This window comes from Culex pipiens, chromosome 2 (genome assembly GCF_016801865.2).
Source record: "Culex pipiens pallens isolate TS chromosome 2, TS_CPP_V2, whole genome shotgun sequence".
Classification (NCBI taxonomy): Eukaryota; Metazoa; Arthropoda; class Insecta; order Diptera; family Culicidae; genus Culex; species Culex pipiens.
The window spans coordinates 161,506,426-161,533,811 of NC_068938.1; the positions used below are offsets into that span (position 1 = coordinate 161,506,426).

Below are 27,386 nucleotides of genomic sequence, written 5' to 3' on the forward strand. Positions count from 1 at the left end.
GGACAAAAAAACTGATAACTTCAGCTCAAATAATTTTTCAGTATTTCAGTAATACTCTCGTTTTTTCAAACAAAATTTCTTCAAAAAGACAATGTTTTTCCGCAGAAAATCATGTTTGTTGCTATTATAATCCGTAACGAAGGAATAATGATTAAAGTCAACAACATCGTGTCTTCACGCCCCCAAGGGTTGCCTATTGGTTTCCATTTGTATGCCAAACGGAACAAGCAAGTCCCATTAATCCATTCCTTGGTTCCATACATGTGCTGCTGCTGCGGGTTCAGCTGCCACAAACCTAAGGAGAAGAGGAGGGAGATTATGTGTACACGGATTATGTTGTACAAGCATAGTTAAGGAAGGGGTATGGGTTTAAGATGTTGGGGGAGGATGGCAGCAAGCACTTAGCTGGCGTTGGCGGAACAGATTTTGACACTGTTTTAATCGTTTCACTGTTTTTACATTTACGACACACGCGACAAAAACATGCCACACGGCTTTTGTTGAGGGCTTTTGGAGATGGGGACGCATTGTGCGTTTTGTGGTTTTTCCAGCACAAACAGTATTGTATGCTTGAGTTTGGGGGGTTATGATTTCTTGCGGTGGGCGTGGATTGTACGCTAAATGAGACGTTTAATTTTTATTGAGCCGCAAGTGGCTCACAAGTGCTCTAGATGGCAGTTTTTGTGGACCGAAACGGAAGGGAGTTCTTGAGAATAATGATTTATAAAGTGCTTAAGCGAGTAATTACCAACTATTGAACAAGATTTTACGTTGTTTATTAATGTGCTAATTTAAGGATAAAACCATTTGAGCAAAACTCCCTTCGAGATTCTTATCAAAGAACAAACTAATATTTATCACCAAGTACACGCTCCGCAAACCAACGAGTAGCAAGTTGGCCAAATTACCGATAAATGATTTACGACCGCCAATAAACCGATTGATTGCCGTGGGCTGTGACAGGTACCTCGCTGCGGGTGTAGCAAATATTGATTTCCAACCGTCAGGATTGATAAGCTCGTGTACGCGTAGGGATATTTGTTGGTAGAAAGGGAAAGGGAAGGAATGTTAGTTAGAGTTGAGTTTGTTCGTATAATCTCCTCAACAACCCTATCACATACTTCTGGAATACGGGGTTTCGAGTACACTTTTTTATCCATGTTTTGTTTGCCACTTGCTGTTGACGTATTTAGTGGATTTATGGATAAGCTGTTTGCCAAGTTGTACATCGCTTTACTAAGCTTAACGGGGTGAGATTATAGATTAATATCGCATGTGTTTCGAGCCTCGAGTGAAATCAGAAGATAATTTATTGCGCTGTTTCGAGAAAGCTTTGATAACGCTGGTGGCTTTCGAAAACAATAAGCCACATAGTTTATTTTTACATCTTTAAAAATTCACCTCGTACCACAACTCATTATCATTACCAAAATCAAACATCAAAAGTAACTGTGTAACATTCGCGCAATAAACATAACATCAATATTTTGTTTGTCCAAACGACCGACAACTCCCCCATCAAAACTCCTCACTGAGTGGTTTTCCAGTATTTAATTACAACAGTTAATTCCCGACCTTTAACGCGGAGCCAAAATTGGCAACTGCAGCCAATTTATTTAATACCAAAGCGTAACGATGACGATCTCATTTGTCGCAGTTGCCATCCAGATGCCAGCAACCACCTCCCCAGGAAAGGGTTATGAAAATTTTCCCGAGCACCAATTTTTCAGCCTTTAAAAACGAGCAAATTGATAAGGTAATTTCCGGATGGGGGACTCGCCGCCGAATTGAATCTTCTCGCCGGGAGACGATTCTTTGGCATTTTGGCCCACAAAGCAGATGTCACAGAGTCAGGCTCACCCTTTTGCAACTGGGGTTGGAATGCGCGTTACAAATGGGTTAATTTCGAGGTGAACGAGACTTATGACTGAAACAAATGATGTGCAATTTGTACGACATTTTGAGCTAATTGTTCTTTGATAATCATTAGTCACGGCTCAGAGTGGGAGAGAGTTGTGGTATTTGGATGCAGTCTGGTGAATTCTGAAATGGAAATTTTAGAAATTTTGGCTTGGTAGTTTCAGAACCAACTGTTATGAAGGGGGAGTTGGTTAGAATATTTGTTTAAGCCAAAATGCAACCTCTTTTATTTCCGATGAAAAAATCTTTTTTCTCTGGCGCAAACCGTTCAAATCTCTTTGACAAATTTATGCAAAACTGCAGAAAATCAAGCAACGAAGCGTGCATTCTGCTGGAATCAGCCAAGTATCACTCCTAGTGAAGAGGCTCGCGGAGCACTCGTGCTAGGTCCTTGCCGTCAAGATTCTCTTGACGAACGAGGACAGATGATGATCATCGGGTTATGCATATCCAGCGCAGGACTTTTCCAGGGTGAAGAAAAAAGAATCTGCCTCTTGCTTTGAAGGGAATTTGGCCAGCAAACATTGACGAGGGAATCACTTTACGCATAGCAGTGGAAGCTGGTGCGTATTATCATCATTGTGTCATCGGCGAAGTCTCGCTAAGTTGTCGCAACGAATCATCGCCGTCAACATCAGCGCGCACTGGCGCAAGAACATCGACGGATTGTCTGGTAAAGGAAAGTGGGACACTGTAGAAAATACGTTGCTGAAATACTCGATCCATTCTGAAAATCGTGTAGCTCTAAAATAAACTAGTATCTAAATCAAACATCTTAATTCACAGAAATAGTAGAGTTATATTTAAAAACTAACTTAATCCACCTATGTGGTTTATGCCTTCCTCACTTTTTACCAAAAAATGGGTAATATGAGTGGTTTCAGTTTTATATGAGATCCAGAAAAAAAGAACACAATGATACAGGGTTGTCAGTTTTTCAATGTTTTGGACTCATTGGAAAGGCCTTTCAATTACTTAACCAACGATTGGTCGGATGATGGATATAGACATAGTGGTCATAACTCGAGACAGGGTTGCCAGATCTTCAATATTTTGGACTCTTTGGAAAGGCCTTTCAATTGCCTAACCAACGATGGGTCGGATGATGGATCCGGACATAGTTTACATACATTTAAGTGAGATCCGGCTTCAAAAAAGTACATAAATATCACTTTAGTGATCATAACTCGAGACAGGGTTGCCAGATCTTCAATGTTTTGGAAAGGCCTTTCAATTTCATAACCAACGATGGGTCGGATGATGGATCCGGACATAGTTTACATACATTTAAGTGAGATTCGGCTTCAAAAAAGGTCATAAATATCACTTATGTGGTCATAACTCGAGACAGGGTTGCCAGATCTTCAATATTGTGGACTCTTTGGAAAGGCCTTTCAATTAGCTAACCAGCGATGGGTCGGATGATGGATCCGGACATAGTTTACATACATTTAAGTGAGATCCGGCTTCAAAAATGTACATAAATATCACTTAAGTGGTCATAACTCGAGACAGGGTTGCCAGATCTGCAATGCTAAGGACTCGTTGGAAAGGTCTCTCGATTACCTAACCAACGATGGGTCGGGTGATGGATCCGGACATCGTTTGCATACATTTAATTGAGATCCGGCTTCAAAAAAGTACATAAATATCACTTAAGTGGTCATAACTCAAGACACGGTTGCCAGATCTTCAATGTTGTGGACTCGTTGGAAAGGTCTCTCAATTACCTAACCAACGATGGGTCGGGTGATGGATCTGGACATCGTTTGCATACATTTAATTGAGATCCGGCTTCAAAAAAGTACATAAATATCACTTAAGTGGTCACAACTCGAGACAGGGTTGCCAGATCTTCAATGTTGTGAGTTCGTAGGAAAGGTCTCTTGATTACCTAACCAACGATATGTCGGATGATGGATCCGGACATCGTTTACATACATTTAATTGAGATCCGGCTTCAAAAAAGTACATAAATATTACTTAAGTGGTCATAACTCGAGACAGGAATGCCAGATCTTCAATGTTGTGAGTTCGTAGGAAAGGTCTCTTGATTACCTAACCAACGATGGGTCGGATGATGGATCCGGACATCGTTTGCATACATTTAATTGAGATCCGGCTTCAAAAATGTACATAAATATCACTTAAGTGGTCATAACTCGAGACAGTGTTGCCAGATCTTCAATGTTGTGAGTTCGTAGGAAAGGTCTCTCGATTACCTAACCAACGATGGGTCGGGTGATGGATCTGGACATCGTTTGCATACATTCAATTGAGATCCGGCTTCAAAAAAGTACATAAATATCACTTAAGTGGTCATAACTCGAGACAGGGTTGCCAGATCTTCAATGTTGTGGACTCGTTGGAAAGGTCTCTCAATTTCCTAACCAACGATGGGTCGGATGATGGATCCGGACATCGTTTGCATACATTTAATTGAGATCCGGCTTCAAAAAAGTACATAAATATCACTTAAGTGGTCACAACTCGAGACAGGGTTGCCAGATCTTCAATGTTGTGAGTTCGTAGGAAAGGTCTCTTGATTACCTAACCAACGATATGTTGGATGATGGATCCGGACATCGTTTGCATACATTTAAGTGAGATCCGGCTTCAAAAATGTACATAAATATCACTTAAGTGGTCATAACTCGAGACAGGGTTGCCAGATCTGCAATGCTAAGGACTCGTTGGAAAGGTCTCTCGATTACCTAACCAACGATGGGTCGGGTGATGGATCCGGACATCGTTTGCATACATTTAATTGAGATCCGGCTTCAAAAAAGTACATAAATATCACTTAAGTGGTCATAACTCGAGACAGGGTTGCCAGATCTTCAATGTTGTGGACTCGTTGGAAAGGTCTCTCGATTACCTAACCAACGATGGGTCGGGTGATGGATCCGGACATCGTTTGCATACATTCAATTGAGATCCGGCTTCAAAAAAGTACATAAATATCACTTAAGTGGTCATAACTCGAGACAGGGTTGCCAGATCTTCAATGTTGTGGACTCGTTGGAAAGGTCTTTCAATTACCTAACCAACGATGGGTCGGATGATGGATCCGGACATCGTTTGCATACATTTAATTGAGATCCGGCTTCAAAAAAGTACATAAATATCACTTAAGTGGTCATAACTCGAGACAGGGTTGCCAGATCTTCAATGTTGTGAGCTCGTTGGAAAGGTCTCTTGATTACCTAACCAACGATGGGTCGGATGATGGATCCGGACATCGTTTGCATACATTTAATTGAGATCCGGCTTCAAAAATGTACATAAATATCACTTAAGTGGTCATAACTCGAGACAGTGTTGCCAGATCTTCAATGTTGTGAGTTCGTAGGAAAGGTCTCTCGATTACCTAACCAACGATGGGTCGGGTGATGGATCCGGATATCGTTTGCATAAATTCAATTGAGATCCGGCTTCAAAAAAGTACATAAATATCACTTAAGTGGTCATAACTCGAGACAGGGTTGCCAGATCTTCAATGTTGTGGACTCGTTGGAAAGGTCTCTCAATTTCCTAATCAACGATGGGTCGGATGATGGATCCGGACATCGTTTGCATACATTTAATTGAGATCCGGCTTCAAAAAAGTACATAAATATCACTTAAGTGGTCACAACTCGAGACAGGGTTGCCAGATCTTCAATGTTGTGAGTTCGTAGGAAAGGTCTCTTGATTACCTAACCAACGATATGTCGGATGATGGATCCGGACATCGTTTACATACATTTAATTGAGATCCGGCTTCAAAAAAGTACATAAATATTACTTAAGTGGTCATAACTCGAGACAGGGTTGCCAGATCTTCAATGTTGTGAGTTCGTAGGAAAGGTCTCTTGATTACCTAACCAACGATGGGTCGGATGATGGATCCGGACATCGTTTACATGCATATAAATGAGATCCGGATATATGCAGGGTTGTCACAAATACAGATTTATCTGTATTTTACAGATTTTTGAGGTGATTAGGTCATACAGAATCTGTATATACAGAAATACAGATTTTAAGGAAAACATACAGATATACAGATTTTAACGAATGTTTAATTAAAATTAAATAATTTTCCATTTTGTTTAAATTGCTGAATGAGCCCAAACATTAAATTTTTGATTGTATGGCATTTTTACGCATTAAAAAACGATAAGGAATGTTTATTTTTCAAAAAATTGTTTGAAAATGTCAATACAGATTCCAAATACAGATTTTCGTCCCCCTTATACAGATATACAGATTGTTGACCCTCAAAAATACAGAATTAAATGTGGCAACCCTGGATATATGTGAAAACACATTTTTATACATAACTTTTGAACTAGTTATCGAAACTTCAAACAATTCAATAGCGATGTATGGGACCCTATACCAAGTCGATTGCAACTGGTTTGGTCAAAATCGGTTCAGCCAGTGCTGATAAAACTCAGTGAGAATTTTGGTCACATACATACATACACACACACATACACACACACATACACACACACAGACATTTGTTCAGTTTTCGATTCTGAGTCGATATGTATACATGAAGGTGGGTCTCCGAGCTTTTAATAAAAAGTTCATTTTTAGAGCAGGATTATAGCCATACCTCAGTGAGGAAGGCAAAATATTGTCAGACACCAATAATAAATAAATTCTTTTAAATTTCCAGAGTTTTTTAATCCTTATTTTTTCACAGTCCTTTCATCGCGTTTCATCGCGTGTTCGAAACCCGACAATATTCATTTATGCTAATATGTTTGTTTTCTCGCTTCTCGTCGATCTGTCACTTTGATTCAATTCTCTTCCAGACTGTGTATAGGAAAGTTCACGGAGACTGACAGACGTTGAAAATCTCTGCCCCAGAATTGCGGCTACAAACGCCAACGAGCAGACGGCAAATAGCGAAAAACTTCCCCGATCTGCGCACTGACCTAGCCAGGTCCGATTGACGAATGGGGCTGAAAATTTTCCCCTGCCCTCCTCCTGATGGCCCTTTTTATGCGCCAGAGACATATTTATTCATGCATTTAACAGTGTTTTAGCTGTTCGCGGCGCGGGAAAAGGCAACTCGCGGCCCTGTTCACGTGGAATCGTCATTTTTGGCTTCAGGGCGTATGGAAATGGCTATCAGACAAATGCAATCTAATTGAATATAATTTTATTGAATATTTTGATAGATATATGACAAGGCTCGGGGCTCGTCTTGAGCTGGTCGATCAACCAGAACGCATCACCATTGAGCGAGGGTGATACTTATCAGGACTCGTCCATCAGTCAGCAGTCATTCGTCAACGATGGCGTGGAACTATGGCAGGCCGGGCCCGGTCGTCATCTGTCTTGCTGCCGGGGCCGTTGCGAGATATTCAAATCACCTATTGTGTTACCCGCCGTTTTGAGTGGTTCACGGATTGGCAAATGGGGGCTAAACATCCGCACTCGATTAAATGCAATTGTAAGCACCTTGTTGGGGGCACTTTGGGTAACCGCTGCTTCCAAAACGAGGAGCATTTTGTAAGGCATATGTAGCGCATAACATGATGATGGTTTTGTGTTGAATGATGGATTTGCATTCAACCGATTTATGTTCTGATCATATCACATTAACGGATTGGAGTCTTGTCAAATAAATATTTACATGTGTGCAGAGTCGAAAAACTGCAAGACCAGTCAACGTTCAGTTCAGAGCCCTTAAAATATAAAATAGTTGTGAAACTTTTTGAAACAGAGAGATTTTTTAAAACAGTTTCCACGTGGTTTATGGATTGCCTCAACATTTAATCATTCTTTTAGAAATAGAACTATCCTCACTTTTAATAGAAGTTTCCTCACACATTAAATAAATTTTGTATTATACATCGAATTAATTACTCGTAGATAAAGTTTCAGTTTTAATTTTGAACCCTTGTCCACTAACGTCATGATTCGAATTCCCGGACGCTTCGAAACCCGGACACTTCACCTTGTTTTATCAATTATTTGGATATAAGTTCGCATTATGAATGTCAAAACTGTGTTATTTGATGAATTCCAACATCAACTTTCATTTAAAGTTTGTTTGAACGCTGTAGTTAATGCCAAAACAATTAAATACAATAAAATTATAAGTTTACCAAAAATGCGAAACATTTCACTTGAAATATTTCATAGACGTTCGAAGCGCCGGGAAGGCAAAGCAGAAATTTATGGTTTCGATTTCCTTAAATTCTAGCAAATTTTTATATAAACTATCGATTGTTTTGATGTTAACAGCTTATTTGAGACCTAAAGAATGCCATTCTTTAACATTTCAGTCCAAATTTGTGCGATTAATAAGTAAAATCGAGTGTCCTGAATTCGAAGCAAAAGTGTCCGGATTTCGAATCAGCTTTTATCAGTGTCCGGAATTCGAAGCACAACAAGTCATTTTAATTTTAAAATTCTGATGAAAAATTGTTAGAAAAGACATATTTTGCATGCATTTTCTTGAAACTGCCTGTTTATACTACATCCTAATGATATTTCTACAATTCCAACTTATTACATGATTTTTTGCCAGCTATAACAAAAATGATATGCTACTAAGTGTCCGGACTTCGAATCATGACGTTATATGAAAACTATTAGTTTTTAAGCATGGTATGAGTTTTCAGTATAAAAGCAATATGCTAATGATGGCTTTTGATAACATTAAATTGAAATATTCATAAGTTTTCGTAAAAAAAAGTATGTAAAAAGGAAAAAAATAAACATTACAAATATGAACAGATATTTTCATAAAAAGGTTTGAAGTATTTTTAACTCGGTTACAGATTTTTCACGATTTCGTGGAGAGTGTGCAATCTATTTTTTTAACTTTCCGAGAAAACTCGTGAAATTTTATATTTTCATATCCAATACACATTTGTCAAATATTTCTGTAAAAATTTCAATATAAAAAAATTGTCTTCTTTTCAATATATCAATATATCAACACGTACACGCAAAGGAAAAATATATCTCAAAATCTGCAACAGTGGATTTGCTGCAGAAAATGTCACATTTTATAACATTTTTTAACGGCAAACCCGTAGATCATTTTTGCCCGCGTGTAAGCATTTCAGCGATCTGCAGTTCTCACCAACACATTTAATGCTGGCCCGTCCCTGAGCAACACTCTAAAGAGAAGAATATGTTGGTGCTCTTTCACTCACATTTTATTAAGCGTCCATGGCGCGGTGGTAGCGATCCTCGTTCTGTTAATGTTTTTTTTTGTGAAATACAACCAAAAAGCCGTCGGTAATGTCGATAATTGTCGGTAACGGACAAAAATGTCATACCCTTATATCGCAAAAAATGCATAAGGACAGTTTTCATGCAGATTCTGATATACTTTCATGCCGCCATGCATCACAATCATGCGACCACCGTTTGGGTGTAAAGTGTCTAAAGATGCTTAAGTATCATTACTCTTAAGCTTCAGCTAAATTTTATCTGTGAACTTATAAAAAAAAAATATTCTATATAACCAAATATTTTAATTTTTTCCGATTTTGCTTCCGGCGAAAGGGAGGCGAAAGAGAGAAGAGGCGAAACACGCGAAAGAAAATCGCTCTCTAACTTCTCAAATAAAATCAATCAGCTAAAGATTTTTTTTTATTTTTCTTGATAGCACCACTTCAAATTATTATTTTTTTGTTATGTTTACACATTACAAAAAGTGACAGATCATTTTTCAACGTGTGCCATTACATCTGCAAGTGTAGTAGTGAAATAAATGTACCACCGAATAATCAACATGATGTTTTTTGGGAATTATTTTACCGATTTTTCGTGCACGAGAGAGGAGAGCCATATTCCTATTTTTTTCTCTTATAGAACGTCAAAATATTTTCTTTCCATCACTGAAAGAGTGTTAAATATTGTTATGATTTTTATTTCATTAAACTTTAACATGCGACGATAAAAGACACGAATGAAACTCACTCTTATGTGAAACGTATAAACTTTAAAAATCAAACATTAAAAAAAAAACAATGCATAAAAATCTTTAACAAAATACTATGTATACCAATGATGCCAGATGCACAGATTTGTCTATGATTAACAGACATTTGAGCATGTGCCAGACATTTTTTGAGGTGCACAGACTTTGAAAAACTTCATTAAATTAGGGTATTTTAACCATTAGTGGAACCCCTAGTAGAGCCGAAGCTAATTTTTCACAATTCTTTTTAATATTTTAAGCGCTTTTTCATGACCCTTTTAACAAAACAATGAAATGTGAAGTATTTTGAACAATTTTGACTATTTGTTTCATTAGTTATTTGTTTTTTAGCAGAAAAATAGTCATTTGAAAAAAAATTTTTTTTTGCCTGTTATGGACCCCCTTTTCCTATAGTGGACCCGGGTCCATAATCCGATTGTGGACCCGGGTTCACTATAGGCAAACTGTTATTTTTATACCAAATTTAACCGATATTTGATGTTTTGATGCATGTTGTAGGTCTGATGATAGATATAATGAATAAAAGATGGATTTTGCTCACTTTTCTTCATAAACAAATATGTTTTGTTAACAAATTTGGCATTAAACAACAAAAAAAACCTAAAAGACATTTAAACACATTTATTTCCGAAAAAGATCAGAGAAAACGTTTCAAAAACCACTGTAAACATAAAATAATAAAAAAAAGTAATTTTTATGCAATTTTTTTCCATATTTATTAAATAAATGGTTGACCGAAACTAAACAATAGATTTGTTTAAAGTTGCTGATAAAACCACGGATGTTTATTTAAAAAAAATGTTTTGTTATTGATTTATTATTTTAACTGCATTTCAAACTGCAATAATGATGCTTCAGTTGAGTAAAATTAACTATAGTTTTGATTAATTATAAATGCTTACGGCTTCAGCATTTTTGGTACTTTTCACATAAAAACAGCTACATTTATACTCATAGTTGAAAAATATGCGTTTAGGTTGATTACAACAAGCATTTGTTGTGTGTTTAAGAAAAACTTTTGCTTAAATACACAGTTTTCTTCATTTTTGAAGGTTAAGTTAACAGGGGTCCACTTTTGGAAAAGTTTGGATTTTCGTTGTCCTATATTGGACCCCATAATTTTTGCTCGAAAATGAGCAGTTCTTCGCTTTATTTTAGTAAAATTCCTTAAACTAACATTATTTTGACTTGCTGAAGTTAAATAATCAGTCAAAAAATGATTGGATAGTTAATTCAATCATAAAATATAAATGCAGTTTTGTTGTGAAAATGCTAGTGGCCATGGCTGATTTCAGATGTCGAACTCAAAACACTTATTTTGGTGAAAAGGACAATTCAATGTCAGTCAACATTGTTTTAAATGATGCTGAACATTGTGATTTTATTGAATTTTTCATCAAAAACCCTTCAGAGGGTCCACTATAGGAAAGGGGTCCACTAATGGATAACGTACCCTAATATTCTTCAAATGCTTAAAACATTATTTCCGGTGGATGACTGTAAACTAGTATGTATTTGAATTCTAAATAATTACACAGACATACACAGACTTTTTAACAGACATTCATAAAAACCATGTGGCATCCCTGAACTTTACCCTTCACATAAAATTTCTAGGTCATGTTAAAATTATTCTCGTTCCAAGAAATTTTGTGATTTGGAATTTTTATGTATAAATTACTTTATTTTGATGTAAATTTTACCATATCAATAAGCAATAAAACATAAATGTGCAAACCAGCTTACAAACAACATCTTTTTCAAAATATTGTTTTAATATGTATTTTTATTCATTCAAATCTGCAGAACTGCAATTCTGTGAGTTAAGAAAAATATATTTATGTTAAATTCGAACAATTCCAGCTACTTTAGAAAATCAGTTAATAAATTGTTGGCAAATCAGTATAAATTGAAAAAGCAGCATGAGAAAATTCACTAAATAAATTTGATAAAATTGTTTTCAGGAATTTGTATTTTTAAATAAAATCTACATAATTTTGATAAATGATTATCAGATTAAAGACAGATATATTTGAGAGGCATTTAACAGTTTTTAACATCTACCACTCGTTAAAGAATTTATTTTAAATAAAGCCCGCCATCCGTTACTGTGCCATCTCAGTGACTTCAAAAAATCACCGAAGCACCTCCCGGAAGTGGTCCAGCCACCCCCACACCGCCAGGAAACGCCAGCGAGCCATCGTCAAAAGTTTGCGTTTAAATGATAAGATTACGACCCGAGTATTACAAAGTTATTTTTCAAGGGGATTTTTATGTGTCGCGCTTTCTTTCCGCTAGTTATTAGCGCACTTCTACTTCTTGTCATGTTGGCTTTTACGGTGATGTGAAATGTTTGAGATTTCTCAAATTTCATAGATTTTTTTGATAACAAAATCAGAGTTTTTTTTAGTGAAAAGTGTGTATTGAAATAATCAAAACAAATTTAGTAATTTCTAACTTACTTAAAGTCAGAAATGTTATAATAAGTTTCCCATCACTGCTTCAAATGAGGGGTGCGAGTCGTAATTTTCTCGCCTCGTTGCGTTGTTTTTCACTGCTCGTTTGGAAAAACTGTTCTCCGAGGGGAGGCGACCGCTCGACAAAGGGGAACTCCTGTCCTGGCTGTGTAATGAGTGATTTCGGGCTATCAGGGCTAATGTTTTGCGGGGAATGTCCTGGCCCTGTGTGGCGTTGTCCTGAGGGTGGTGATCACCCCGCTGAGTGGGGAAAACCTCGGGAAGATGTTTTATTAAATTAAATTCTTGAAAATTAATATCAGAGCAGCTTTGAAGGTGGATTTTTTTAGAAGGACAGCTACTTTCGCTGATGGTGCGCTGCGGTGGCAGGAGGTCGTCTTCGTTATCTACCGAGGTGAAGATTGATGCAAAGAATGGCGGTTAATTGGTAAAAGAGAATGTGCTGAGGAGTTTTTTTTAATGGTTCAAGACTTGCAGTGACGCAGACGTTGGAACTCAGAACAAGCACTTCATTACTTCCTTTTTCTTTGTGTAATTAGAGGCTGATTAAACGTTTGATTAAATTATTGACATCGTTGCGCACGAGAAACCTGATATTTATTTTATCTGGCTATTTCACGGCATTTGGGAAAATATTTCACCGAGGAAAAAAAACATCAGACGATGGTGGAAATGAAGCTCTTAAATTGTATGAGTGATGCTTGAAGTGATATTTTCACCCCAACTTGGGCTAGGAAAACTCAAGTCATGCCAAAAAGACTTCAGTGGGTGAGGCAATTTCCACCAAAGAATTTCGCTTCTAGCCTAACATTCCGGAGCAAACAGTAGGAAGTACAGAAAACATATTTCACACATGATTAAGCTACACATAAAATATAATTGTTGCTGGCAATAAGCAACCCCAGCAGTGGCACTGCTGCCGGGCGTCGACTTCCGACCTTCCCGGGTTGCTCCGGCCAAAGCACCGTGTATGCGAATTTAATTTAATAATAAAAGTGTACATAAACATGACTATTAAATCTTGTATCCCACTGACATTCGGGGGTTTTCCTGGTCCCAAAGGCACCCCCGAGTGTTGAAATATGTGTGCTGCTCACATACGTGCAAGATGCAATAATTTTTGCTTGTGCGAATTTTCCGACCGCCGCCGGGTGTCGGGAAAGGCTTTTCCACCTCCGGGAATGAGAATGGAAGACGGCAATTCGGTTTGCCAGCCGTGGTGAGCTCGACGACGTGGTGACGGTTTTTTGGGGAATTAAACGAAATTATGGTTTATTACTGGGAAGATTTATTTAGTGGGCACACCGCTGGGTTATTGCCGAAAGATGCGAAAGTTTGGTGTGGGAAGTGAGCAATTTTGAAGACTGAACCTGTGAAAATAATAAGGACACATCGAAAAATAAATTTTGTATATTAAATTCCTTATGAGCTATCCGTTTAAAAAAAAGTCATTACTTCAAAAAAAATCTGAAACAATTCGCTCTCAAGTTGTAACAAGATCCAATCCTTGCCCAGAATATTAACTGTCAACATTGTCCGCGACACTTGTACTTCGTTCCCAACTGCTGAAACATCTTAATTAAATTCAGTAAATGAGCTACTGCAGCAAAATCACCTTCCACGATGAGTGCGAACAAAGTGTGTGAAAAGTGCAACCTGATCAAAATCGCACTCACATCGCATACCCCTTCTTCAAATCTCATGGAGTGTCGGAGCAGTTCCTTGCTGGCCCCAAACTGCAGAATCATTTCGTCCGATAAAAACTTGTCGTGATACTGATTGATGATGTCTTCAAGAGTTGCAGCAGCAGCAGCCTACAATCGGAAAGAATTTCGTTTGAATTATGTATTGATTTGGACAACACTTGACAAGCGGCGGGAAAAAAAGAGCGAAACTTTTGCGCAATGTGCTGAAAACTGAATTCTGATGGGGTCTCTCGACTTTGCACCGAATGTGACACGTTCTACACGGTTTCCCGCAAAATGCTCCGGCAAGTATGCTGCCAGCGAGAAACTTTTTTTCCGCACTCTCGATACTGCCAATAAAGCAAAAGCAAAGTTCTTCAACAAACACTAAACACGCTAAAATTAAACGACAAAATTATATAAGATCGAAAGGGACTTCTTGGCCGGACCGCGAACCAACTTGAAATTCGGTACAGCGAAGCTCATGAATTTTGCAACAGTTTTTTCGAACTCAAGTTCCTGATCAACCTTCGAACCTTTTGCAAGCGCGGAGTCGCATTCTGGAAGAGCAGAGGCTATAAAGATGACTTATAGGTTAAAATTTAAGACACTTCATCTTGCCACATGAAAGGGAAACCGGCTGCCCAGGACCGTTCTGATGAAACGACAATCCGAAAAAAAAGAATCACACAAAAATGTGTTCCGAAAGCGTCTTTATTTATTGATTCCTACGAAATTTTTCACCTGAAGTGATATCTTTATTATGTTGGATTGAGGTTCCTAAAAATTCCGCGCGAATTGTCATGTGAAAAGGGACTCGAGCTGTGGATGTGGCGAAAGAGGGTGATTGAAAGTTCCGTTGGGGAAACGAATGAATATGTGATTCTGAGAGGAATTCATAATTCCAAACAATAATGGATTTATGAATTTAAGATGAGAGGGTGCTATTTGACCAGCACCATTTAACTGTGAGTGTGGTTGAATGTTTACAAGCATCGAATATCGGGTACTTAAAAATTTAAATAAAAAATCCTTCTATAATTTGTTTGCAATAGATATCTCCACATCATTACTTACTTTAGGGATGATATAATTGAATGTGATTCGTGATAATAAGTAACCAGCAAAAACCATCAACATATCCTGGTGCAGTATCAACTCAGATATTTTCATGAAATCAACAAAGAGAAAACCTTTTTATGAAACTTCAGACATGCATTGGCACGCTCTGCACTGGCACTTCAGATTAACACTTACCTCAAGTTCTACGCACACTGCGCATTGCACAGTACTAGTGCTATTTTTTAGCATTCCCATTTAGCACGCCCAAGACATTTCACTAGTCTAGGTGGTTAATTTATTGCTTTTCCATAAATTGGGATACTGTTTGCGTCCCCAAAGGCCACAAGCGTTGATCCATTCGCCCAAGTACTGAAAATCTAACAAATTTTCATGTTCCCTTGCCTATTTGAAGATTTTTCTTTATTTTTTTGAAGATTTTCTAAAAGAAAAAAAGCGCTTTTATTACACCACAATGAAAAAAAGTTTACCTTGCAGAGAATAGAACCATGGACCTCTCACTTCCAAGTCCTGAACGCAAGCACTGCACTAAACTTTCAGATAAAAATAAATGGAATTATTTGCGTGACGTTCCACTAGTCGACGTCACTCAATTCAAGATAAACAAATGAAAAAAGCGTCTTAGTTACCAGTTTCGTTAGAGTGCAAGGGCGAGTGCTATGATTGAAAGCGCAGTGCTATTCGCTAAAATAGCACGCGTGCTAGCCGCGCGCGGTGCCAATGCATGTAGTTTAACTACTTGTTACACCAGGGGTGCCTAAAGTTGTTGACCTGCGGACAGCGTTGCCAGGATGTCAGTTAAATCTGAAAATGCCAGATTTTTCAAGTCAATGCTGCGGGCATTTCAGGGTATGATCCCCTAGGTGTACTGAGCCCGAATCCCAAATATGAGCTTGATTAGTTGCGGCAGGACCTGGCGCTCTGACTTTGAATTTTAAATGGGATTTAACCCGTAAAATCGGTGCGTTTTGGTTTTTGCCAGTTTTGAGCCCCTTAAAGATTTTTGAATTAGCATAAGCATAAGCATAAGCATAGGTGCCCACCCGCAGTTGCTACTCCGTTATTGACCAGGACCTCCAGAAGTTACATCCACGAGCCGTGGAAGATGAGTGGGCGCTATCTTTCCTCGCTTCGCAACTTCTCAAAGGCCCCTAACATGCTGATCAATACCGGCGCCGGCCACGACCAGTGGTAGAGTCACGGGGAAGTGGATGGGAATGTTAGTCCGATACTTGAGTGATAGAGACCGCCCAATCGACTGCTTCTCCGACAAAGTATCACATGAGTTTTGAGGGGGTTAGTAGATGGGTATGAGGTCAGGATTCACGAGTGGCAGTGATGTGACCATGAGCATTTTGTTTATCGGTTGAAAATTTTAAATCTTAGGCAGCCGGCTGCGGAAAGATAAATAATTGATTATTTTAAAAAGTTTTTTAATCGAACGCGTGCCAACCGAGCAGTAGTGCTATGGGCTGGACTTATCAGTATATTTTTACTGTTTGTACAATTTAGATAACGCGAGCAAATTTCAAAAATAGTAAATAAAAGACGCTTTACTCTTCATAAAATCGATAGTTTGACGAGTTAATATTAAAACTGCCTGATGGAATAAATTATTACAATCAACGAATATAAACGAAAAGAAAACAATCTTTTCACCATAAAAATTTAACACATTATTTGGATTGTATCAATCTACTGGTACAGTTGACAAACTAACGAAACGACAGCAAAATGATCAAGAACGCGTAACTAAATTATTAAATAATGACCCTTAACGATTAATTTCAATAAGATATGATTTGGATTTAGCGACCGATTTTGTAGATTTTACGCGGTAAAAAAATATAAAAACAAATGCATTTATATAATAAGAACGCTCTCACCCAGATCCAGCATCCACCTTGGCATACAGTAGTTGATAAGCGCCTCCACGGCGCCTGGCTGGTTGGTCGCTCAAAGCGATCGAAGATTACAGGTAGCTGCTGTTTAACCCTGCTCCCCCGGGATGGCACCACCCATTTTACGGCGACATACATTTAGCATTCATATTTTTAGCTAAGATTTTCGGACTGATTTTTTTAATTCCTTCTCACTTCACTGTAGTTAAGTCTGCAGATTTCTTCTAAAATCTGTATAACCCGATTTCGCCCTTACGAAAAATTCCACTCTTCCTTAGCTGTCAAACATTAACTGCAGAAAACATCTCTTGTGATTCATCAACCACTACCAATACACTCACACTTCAGGCAAAGCCTGCTTCGACTGCTTTGACTCAGCCAAAAGCGATGCGTTCACACACTCACACACGCATTCTGCTTTCCTGGCCCCTCGCTCCGTCCGTCGTTGATGGACCGTTGATGGACCACGACTCCAAAGCACCCGGCCAAGACTGGGGAAACCTGGACCCCTTCTAAAGGGGACAGGACAATCATGTGGCAACTTCCATGGAAACACTCCGGTAGGTCGGCCAATCCAATGCACTCCCACAAACTCACTAGCACAGCAAGCTTGAAACAAAACTGCTTCCGAGAATGAGAAAAAAAAAACCACAATAACCGAGGAAAATCCGGATTTTACACCGCTTTGGATCAAAAGCCGACGAGAAACCGATCGACCTTCAATTTCAGGGACACTCCCGGGCCGTTCTATCAAATCTTCCGGATGAAATCCATAGAAAAACACCATTTAAAACGCGCGCACTAGGAAAACGAACCGCACTCCACTTCAGAAATTCACTTTTCCCTTCTTTCAATAATTTTTTTTGCCAACATAATTTCAATCTTATTGGATTTTAGCCTTCCGCTTTGCACCCTTCCTGAACTGTCACAACAACGACCGATGAGCATCACGTTCCCGTTCGTGAGGTTAGCCCCTGACAGTCGACATAACAGTCGACGTAACTGTCGATAGAAAACGATTCCTTCCCTTTGCACAGGAAGAAGAAAACACAATCATCCGAATAAACTTGATGAAAATGCACCACATTCCGGCGTAAATCACTAAACTCCGTGAAAATCTGATAACAGCCCTCTCAAACTGCACTCTAAAACCACACACGCGCCCGAAACTAGTCGAAAACACAATAAAAACGCGATAATTCGGCGGAGCTCCTCGGCGACGAACCGGCTCCGATCACAGACAACTGGATCTCTCTGAGCCCCTTAAAGATTTTTGAATTTTTCAAAAACCTCATTCCAGGGAACAACTATGCCGAAGAGTGCGAAAAGATTCGTCAACTATTTAAAATGTTACAGAATTTATAACACCGTTGCTGAAAACCACTCACACTCACAAATCGAGTAGGCTTCCTCACAGCAAACACTCTCGATACTCACCGTGAGTGTGAAGGCTGAGTAAATTTACCCATATTTGAGTAAAATGAGCGTGTGAGTAGGCCGTTTCCAACAATTTGTTATTTACAAAATCATTGACAACAATGCTGTTAATCGTTGAATCAACGTCATCGATGTCGATGATCGTTGATTTAAACGTAATCGTAATCGCAGCCATCGTTGATTTAATCGTCAACGTCAACGGACTCGTTGATTTAAACGGCGTTGATCAACGCGTTGATTATCGATAATCAACGAGTTGATCAACGGCGTTCTTTTATAGTTTTCTAGAGTTTTAAGAGGAAAGAACGATTTTTTCATAAATGTTTTGATTGGGAAACATTCTCAAATTGATGTGGCATGGTTGTTCGGGGATCCGGGTGTACCAAGAGGACCAAAGTGACCGGATTTTAAACGTAATTTAAGCCCTAGCTAATTGCTGGTCACTTCAATCTCCACTTTGGTTCCCAAGCCAACCAGGATTTTCTTATGTAAATGACACCGAGAACGGACAATTTGGAACCGAGATATGGTCGGATTTTCACCGGAATCATTGTTCCGGAGGGTTCAGTTAGAGTCTCGCGTGGCTAAATATCGATACAATTTGTTTTTCTATGATACAATACTGAATTGACCACATGACCCAGATTAAGATTGGCCAAGATGTCAAACTTCGTGACAGACCGGAGTAGCCTACTGTTATTGATCAATGAGTAAACAAAATATTTATGACCTACTGCGATTGGTTTTCGACACCACGCGAAAGATTTATCTCTTGGGATTCGATCGAAACTCATTGATCACCAATAGTAGGCTACTCCGGTCTGTCACGAAGTTTGACATCTTGGCCAATCTTAATCTGGGTCATGTGGTCAATTCAGTATTGTATCATACACAGAAAAAAAAATGATGGTAATATTCATCAGGAAATGGTGACAGATTTTGTGGCAAAAAAAATGATAAATTTTACCCCAGAAAATGATGAATTTTCATCAGTTTTTGATGAATATTCATCAGGTTCACATTTTTACACATTTTTTATGTAATATTACTCAAAAAAGAGGTAATATTCAACCTACCAAATTTTCAACATTCCAAAATTCAACTTTTTTTTTCTGTGTAGAAAAACAAATTGTATCGATATTTAACCACGCGAGACTCTAACTGAACCCGCCGGAACAATGATTCCGGTGAAAATCAATTTGCTAGGGCTTAAATTACGTTTAAAATCCGGTCACTTTGGTCCTCTTGGTACACCCGGATCCCCGAACAACCATGCCACATCAATTTGAGAATGTTTCCCAATCAAAACATTTATGAAAAAATCGTTTTTTCCTCTTAAAACTCTAGAAAACTATAAAAGAACGCCGTTGATCAACTCGTTGATTATCGATAATCAACGCGTTGATCAACGCCGTTTAAATCAACAAGTCCGTTGACGTTGACAATTAAATCAACGATGGCTGCGATTACGATTACGTTTAAATCAACGATCATCGACATCGATGATATAACCGCCGTTGATTTCAACGATTAACAGCATTGATTGACAACATCAATCCAAAATCAAGCGTCTTTTTCAATCGGTTGTACATTCGAGGTAGCGTCAATGTCTATAAATCCGAAGGTTCTGTGTTGGTATTAATGTGGTATCAATATTTTTTTTTGTCTGTCTGGTATTTTTTTTTCATTGCTTTAAAAGAAACCTTGGATTGTCAAAGTCCAGCGGATGGGCAATTATTTTCATAATTTTAAGATTGGTGACCGGTCGAATCCGTTGTGGATTGAAATATCGCAGGATAAATCGGAGGCCACAGACGGGGGCAGCTTCTGTGGGTGGATGTTGGCAGCCATACCAAAAGAAGATGGCCGTAATGCTGTGGGTAATGGTCACTCCCTTCGACAGCTGTGCAACTGTGGCCACTCTCGGTCGCTGACAGTTATACCAATATGTCTTGCCTAAGAACCAGGAGTGGAGCCTCAGCAGCCGCCGGTGGTCCTAGCCTAAAGCTGTCCAAAGCACTGGATCGGCCTTTTTTAGTTTTCAGTGAACCTCCAAGCCAAAGTCATCGGCAGCTACTGCAACTTCTTCGGCGTGTCCCGATTCTGAACCAAAACACATTTGTACAACTGTCGACGACCGGGAGTGGCCACTTACCTCAGCTACACGGCCTTCCACTGCTGGTAAAGCTGTTAAAATTCACCCGCAGAGGCATCCCCCGTCTAAACAACTTCCGATCTATCCGTCGGTAGGACTGCTGGAAGCTGACAACAAACTTTGTGATTAAAAAAATTAAACTCGCTGAAAAAAACAGTTAAAAATCAGGATTTGAACCACTGTGATAAAAAAAACTTCTAATTGATAGCACTGCGCCTCTACCATCAGGACTACTTTTTCGCTGTTGAGATAACAAGAAAATCACCGATGTAGCGTTTGACATCTCGAAATTTGTTTTCCAAAATAGCCCTCATGAGCGCTCAAAGCCCTCTTTGTGAGTAAATGAGGAAGGCCCTCACACTCACCGAGAGTGATGAGTAATTTACTCGCAGGAACTCGTGAGTGAGTTTCCGAACTCTGCTGAAAACATCAACTTTTTCTTCAAGCTCTTCTGGCAGCACCATCAGCTTGCTTGGTTGCATGAGCGTCGCGACGCCTGCCTCAATCTTTTCTGCAGGAGCAGCAAGTGCTGCCAGAAGAGAGTGAAGAAAAAGTTAATAATTTCAGCGGCGGTGTTATAAATTCTGTAACATTTCGAATCATTTCGCACTATTCGGCAAAGTTGTTCCCTGGAACACGGACTATGAGCTCAGGAGGTTTTGTTACATCCAAGTGAATATATTCCTTCGTGGTTCTCAAATTCGTGACCAAAATTCACGATTTTGGGAATTGACTTTTTTCCGTGTTGGTCTATAGAAATTTGAAATATTGGAAAAATTAATTTGAAGCTGTTTATCATTTTTCTTTTCTTTCAAAATATTTTGTTTTTTCCAAGATCTTCAATATCCAAAAAAAACTTGAGCAACCTGCTAGAAAAAAAAATGTTCTCGACCTCTCTCTTTCCCATCTCGATGATCACCATAAAACGCAAAAAATCATACATATTCGTAATTCAGCAAACGCAAAAGTAATTTCCCTCGGCTGCATTGTGTGAAAACAATTCGTCCAAACCATTAAAGTGACGCGCGCGTCCGTCGTTCGACGAGCCCACCGAAAAAAAAAGAAATATTAACATAAACCGCCTTTGCATAATGTATTTAAATTCAATGCGATGTTCAACAACTTTTGAAACACTTTTCTTCCTCCCCCGAGCGTGGTGCAAGTGTGGCGGATGTGTAAATATTGTACCATACACTCTGCGCTCCTTTGATGCCTGGACAAACAAAACTGCTTCTGGTATTGAAGAAAGGCCTTCAAAAAACTCCAAGGTACATGCTAATCCGGAACAGCAACTGTTTGCATGTCGCAACCATTGAATGCAAATGTTTCGCAGCATCCTTTACCGACAGTGCTGCCAGCGTCGAGAGTTCTTCTGAAGTGTGTTGATGTTTGGCCTTTGAAGTGCTCTGCCAACACTGACTTCTTGAGGAGATCTGGAAGTCGAAGAAAGATTCACTACAGCCCAGGTAGGCATAAATCAGACCACATCTACCAAAGTCAATTGTTCAACCACCACTCGAATTGTCCTCGAAGTCCTCACTCCGGGGTTCCCAAGCCCGGGTTCCATTGTGTGCGACGGTGGCAACGGGCCCAAAGTGTGTGGAAATTATTCAAGGAATTATCATTTTGTCATATTGAGTCCGGGCTGAGCGAAGGGACACGCACCCTCGAAAATGATCCCATTCTTCGCGCTCAGGGGTTCATCTCGAATACCTGCGTCGGAATCGTTTTAAAGCCCGGCCGAACATTGTCTTTTGCGGACCTTTTTCCCGAAAATAAATGCCAACTTCAGCTTTGATTTGTCCTCCGTTAAGTGTAAAGTCATTTTGTGGTTAATTTTGCCAAATTCGGAAGCCTCACCTCGACGACGGGACTTTGTCATAAATGGAAATTTGGGTCACCAAGGGTGTGTGTGTTCGTGTGTCCTGGACCGGTGCCAGACCCCGGGAGCAATAAATTACTGCTAATTCGATTTAGGCAAACATTGCCATTTGCTACGGCGGTGTGATGTTTCCCTTCTAAGCTATTACTCATCCGGAGGGTACGGCGGTACGAAACGTGTGGCGTTACAACATCATACGATGACGGCCCTGACCGAGATTTCCAGTTTGGTCGGAGTTGCCTAGTTAGAACATTGACTTGAAGTTGGTTTTGCTGACTAACGAGGAGCGTAATGATGTTTGAAATTTAACTAAACACTGTAACCCCTTTTAATTTGAGTATGGAAACAGCTGTTGCCGTGACCAAGAAATGTTGCTAAGTGCTTGTTTGATTTCCAGAACGAGCTGTTTTTGTAATCTACCTAGAAGAACAAAGACTTTAATATTAATTTGACTCTTTAAATTGTTGTCATTTAAATCATATTTGAAGTTTATCTGAATATACGCAATGTAGATAAAACAAACTAAATAAAATGAGTATGATAATTCGATTTCCATCTACAAATACGTGTTCGCCAAGGATAATCTGTTGCGGAACAAAGCACTAGAGAGAAGTGTTCAATCAACAGCACTTTTCAGCAGTGTGCTCTGCTCTGATTTCCAATATCGGTTACATTCTCTAAATCCAATCATGCAAATTTATCTCATAAATTGGAAGACACACACGCACGCACCCGACCAAATGCGATTTTATCACAAAGTTTAAATCTTTTTCATCGCGCGCAAAAACACACACACACACGTGCCCGCGCGTCCTTGTCCTTAGCCATTCGACGGGATAATTCTGTTTAAACTGGTGTGCAAACATGTAAAATTGATCCCTTAATTTTGAAAAAGGATCAACGGAAGCGCTCAAGTGAGAAGCAAGTCAAGGGAAGAAAAAAATCAAATAAATAACGCCACACACACTCACATGTGGGATGCTGCACGATATCCTTACTTTACACACATCACTGCACACGTTGAATGGTTTCGTGTACAGAAAAATCCTTGCAAATTCTCTTGCTCCTTTCGAGGACGAGGCCGCAACTTCCCGGCCCGGAGTCTTGTTTATGCAAAACAACCCAAAAGCGATAAACGGTTTTGGGTAATCGATGATCCTGTTTTAAATTCGAGGCTCAGGTCTGTGGTGCTGCCAGCACATATGGGGCGACCGCAGCAGTTTAAAATTTGTATCGGGAAGTTGAACGGAAAAAGGAAGTGGAATGAATTGCATATGAGATAGTGATAAGTTACTTCCGTGATTTTGGTGGTGGTGAGAGCGATTTCTCCCTCTGAAAACCATGGCCAGGAAGTCCTAGGTGACTTTTAACAATGGGGTGTGGGCTAGGCTTGGCCGAGGACATGTATGTGTTTACCGATGGAGATAAGATTGGTTATTTTAAAATTAGGTAATTTGTAAACAAATAAACTTCGAGGAGATTAGCGACTATTATCAAAGTCAGGGCTTGGATAGGTTTTGTGTGAAATAAATTGTGTTTTGTAAAGCATAGATTCAGTGATCCTGAATAGAAACAAATAGAACTGCAATTTACTAAACTATAACAAAGATTGTGATCAGATCTTTGTTGAATTTGTTGACAATTCAATTATTTTAAAATATTAATTTAAAAAAATAAATAATTTAAATTACTATTTTAACTTTGAAATTGTTTGTGAACTTTTTGTATCATGGAAAGATATTTATCCAAGGACGCAATCAACCAATTGCCACTACCACAAAATGAAACAAATTTCTTCAGTGAATAGAAAAAAAATCGAAACTTTTTTATACCGAGTTAAGCTAGTATTTTTCACAAGGATTCACAAGAATAGTTTGGAAATATGTAGAAAAGAGATTCATTTGTTTGTAGTTTGAGCGTGCAACATCAAAACTAAATTTCAATTTGTGAACTACTTAAACACGATTGGATTATCATCTCTGGGTTTTTAAACAATCTTTTATAAAATTTAAAACACCATATTTGTGCCGATTTGGGGCATATTAAAATATTGACATTTATTATGAATGGAACTTGTAGAAAAAATCTGTAGCAAAACGAGAAAAGAGTGGAAAAGCATTTTGACAGCTGAGCACTTCTCTACGAATCGGTCAATTTCGTGCACTTTTGTTTTGAGTATTTGTTTATGCTCATACTTTGCGAGGGCTTCAGAAGTTCAGTTTCAAAGTTAAGAAAAAGGTACAAGATTAGATTTTTTGAGCCATAGATGAAAAAGAAAAAAGAATGTGCCGCCAAGTTATGATTTTTAGAAAAAAAAAGAAACATGTTTGTTGGAGAACATAGAAAGACAGAAAAGTACTTTAAATTTGTTTTATAGAAAATACATCATTTAGAAGATTTACATATTTGAGCCTAATTAAGGGTGAAAAAAAGGAAATTTTATTTTCAGAAATAGTGTCTTTTAATATACGTCCGAAGAATTTTTATTTAGTAGCTTAGAAAAGTCTCTATAATTTGTGTAATTGGAATACAAAAGAAGAACAATTGGATGCTGAGATCGAAATTCATAAAAACCAAGGGTCCTGATTTTCGGTTCAATGAACAGAAACCACTCACTCATCGCCTATCCATTCGTCACCTATTCCAACCCGCTAGCATTCATGAGCGAATGATACTCGCAAGCAGCTAGCGAGTGGCCCGAACTGTTCACCCAGTGAACAAATACATCAAGAAAATATTTGCCTACTCCGTTGCTCGACGACACTCACACACAACCATGCTCAGCGAAGAGCCATTCTCACAAAATGCCCGCGTGGCAGTCTTTTTGTCTTCACGCCCTCAGTTTGCCATCAATTTGATTTTTTCTTGGTGGAAGTTTCTTTGAATGGTGTCTATAATGTTATGAAATCAAAATAAATGCACAATTTGATTGATAACACTGATTTTAGGCGACCCAAATCATTGAGTATAACGCAGCGCATCAGAGAAAAAATCTAGATTAAATTTTCAAAACAACCTATCCCTCATGGGTTTCCTATGCAGATAGGACCTTTTGAAAATATAATCGAGAAATGTGTTCAGTTCAGAGTAATCGGCGACGTTCGGCCTGTCTGAGCCGTTCGGAGACTGAGCCGATCAGAGAGAGAAGGAGAGTAGAAGAGAGAGTGTTAGGGAGCAAATGGTGTGAAAGTGACAAACGGTAGGAATTCATCAGGGCAGTATCGCGTCACCTGCTATTTGTGCTCGCGAACGGAGTGGTTGATTTTGAGCAATCAGGACCCTTGATGAAAACAAGTAAGTTTCTAATTAGACCTTATTTATATTGTATTTTGGAACTTAAATTTTGGAGAAAGTTACTCTTAATTTTAAGAAATTAAATATATTTTTGCTTATATTAAACCAAAACATATTCTTTTTGAAACTTGTTCAGCAAACTGTTCTATACAATGTGATTGATTTGAAAATATTTACAATGTAATGGTGTAGTCAGAGTATTGAAAAAAAAATATTATAGGCTCCTTCCTATTGGATAATAAAAAGTGTTTTTTGGAAATACTGTAAGTTTAGCATTTTTTAATGATCTAAATAGTATCCGGGCAATATTTTCTGCTGTATTTTCATAACAAAACGTACACATAAAACGATTTTCTTGGTTTTTACAGCTTTGATTTTGATCAGACTTGCCGATTTTTTTATCTTAATGTTCTCGGAATAATACGCCGTGCTATTGGTTTCAATCGTTCTTTTGCGATGAAATAATTATGTTTTACGTACAATTTGTTTCAAAATTGCAAAAAAAAAAACATTTTGTAAAGGACTTTCATTTGTGGATGGATTTTATTATTAGTTGATTTTAAAAACCAAGGAAAATTTTCAGAATTACAATCATCCTGCAAATTAAATATTGTTAAATTTATTAAATTTTTTTTCATCTCTTACAAAACATCAGTTTGTCATCAATTTGATTTTTTCTTGGTGGAAGTTTCTTGGAATGGTGTCTATAATGTTATGAAATCTACTCTCCTTCTATTTTTTACTATTTTGAATGTTATTACCTTCATCTTTAATAAACTGTTGAAGTCAAATTCAAACCAACTGCAATTTTGACTCATTTGAGGCTGAATCATTTTAAAAGTATTTTACATAAAAATGAAAATATTTTGACTATTGCACAATTTACAATTGAAATAAGCCAATAGCTTCAAATACAAATTTAAGCTTTTCACAAAATATTGGCAATGGCAAGCACATTGAAGCTATTCAAAACCAACAAAGATCCTTAAGATAAATTAAATCTCACCTGTTAAAAGATTCTGCTAACCACACTCTAATCCCCCGCTTCAATCAAGCTCCAAAATAATCACAACATTATTTCTTTTCAACACAGCGTCGAACGAAGCTTTTCACAACATCGTCGCGGATAAAACCGAAATTTCGCCGCGCTTCCTTTTGAAACGAAAATGATGAGATCGTAAAATTTAACGACATCGCTTCTCCCCAAAATTTAATTTCGTGGTGATAATGTACTTGAACCGTGTTGTTGCTTCGCGCCGGATTTTGGCCAGAAGAAGCCACCCTTCAAACAGAAAAGGCACTTTTCTTATGACGAAGTGTGGATACAAAAAACAAGCAGATGAGGTTCCCCCGTTTTGAATGTTAACGAATTTTTCATCGAGGGCCCAAAAATGTGATCAGGTGTTTTTTTGTGTGAAGAAGAACGCCCACGGTTCGGTACGATAACCCCTCGCTAAATCGACACTTTGGCAAACCTACATCTCTAATAGTTGGTTTTGGGATTTTCGCAGTAATCTGTGATGATTTAATATCTGGGAGGCAAAAAAGAGGGCACTCGGGAAACACATGTACCGTCGTAAAAAGCTGTGTAT

The 27,386-nt window shown here is 38.4% G+C and overlaps 1 protein-coding gene and 1 pseudogene across 1 annotated transcript in view; both read left to right on the forward strand.

Moving 5' to 3' along the window:
• Window positions 1–27,386, forward strand: part of LOC128093113 (probable enoyl-CoA hydratase, mitochondrial) — a 204,992-nt gene that overhangs the window by 17,729 nt on the left and 159,877 nt on the right. The gene's annotated exons all lie outside the window — the stretch shown is intronic.
• LOC128092691 (lipase member H-A-like) overlaps window positions 13,548–27,386 on the forward strand; it is a 53,846-nt pseudogene continuing 40,007 nt past the window's right edge.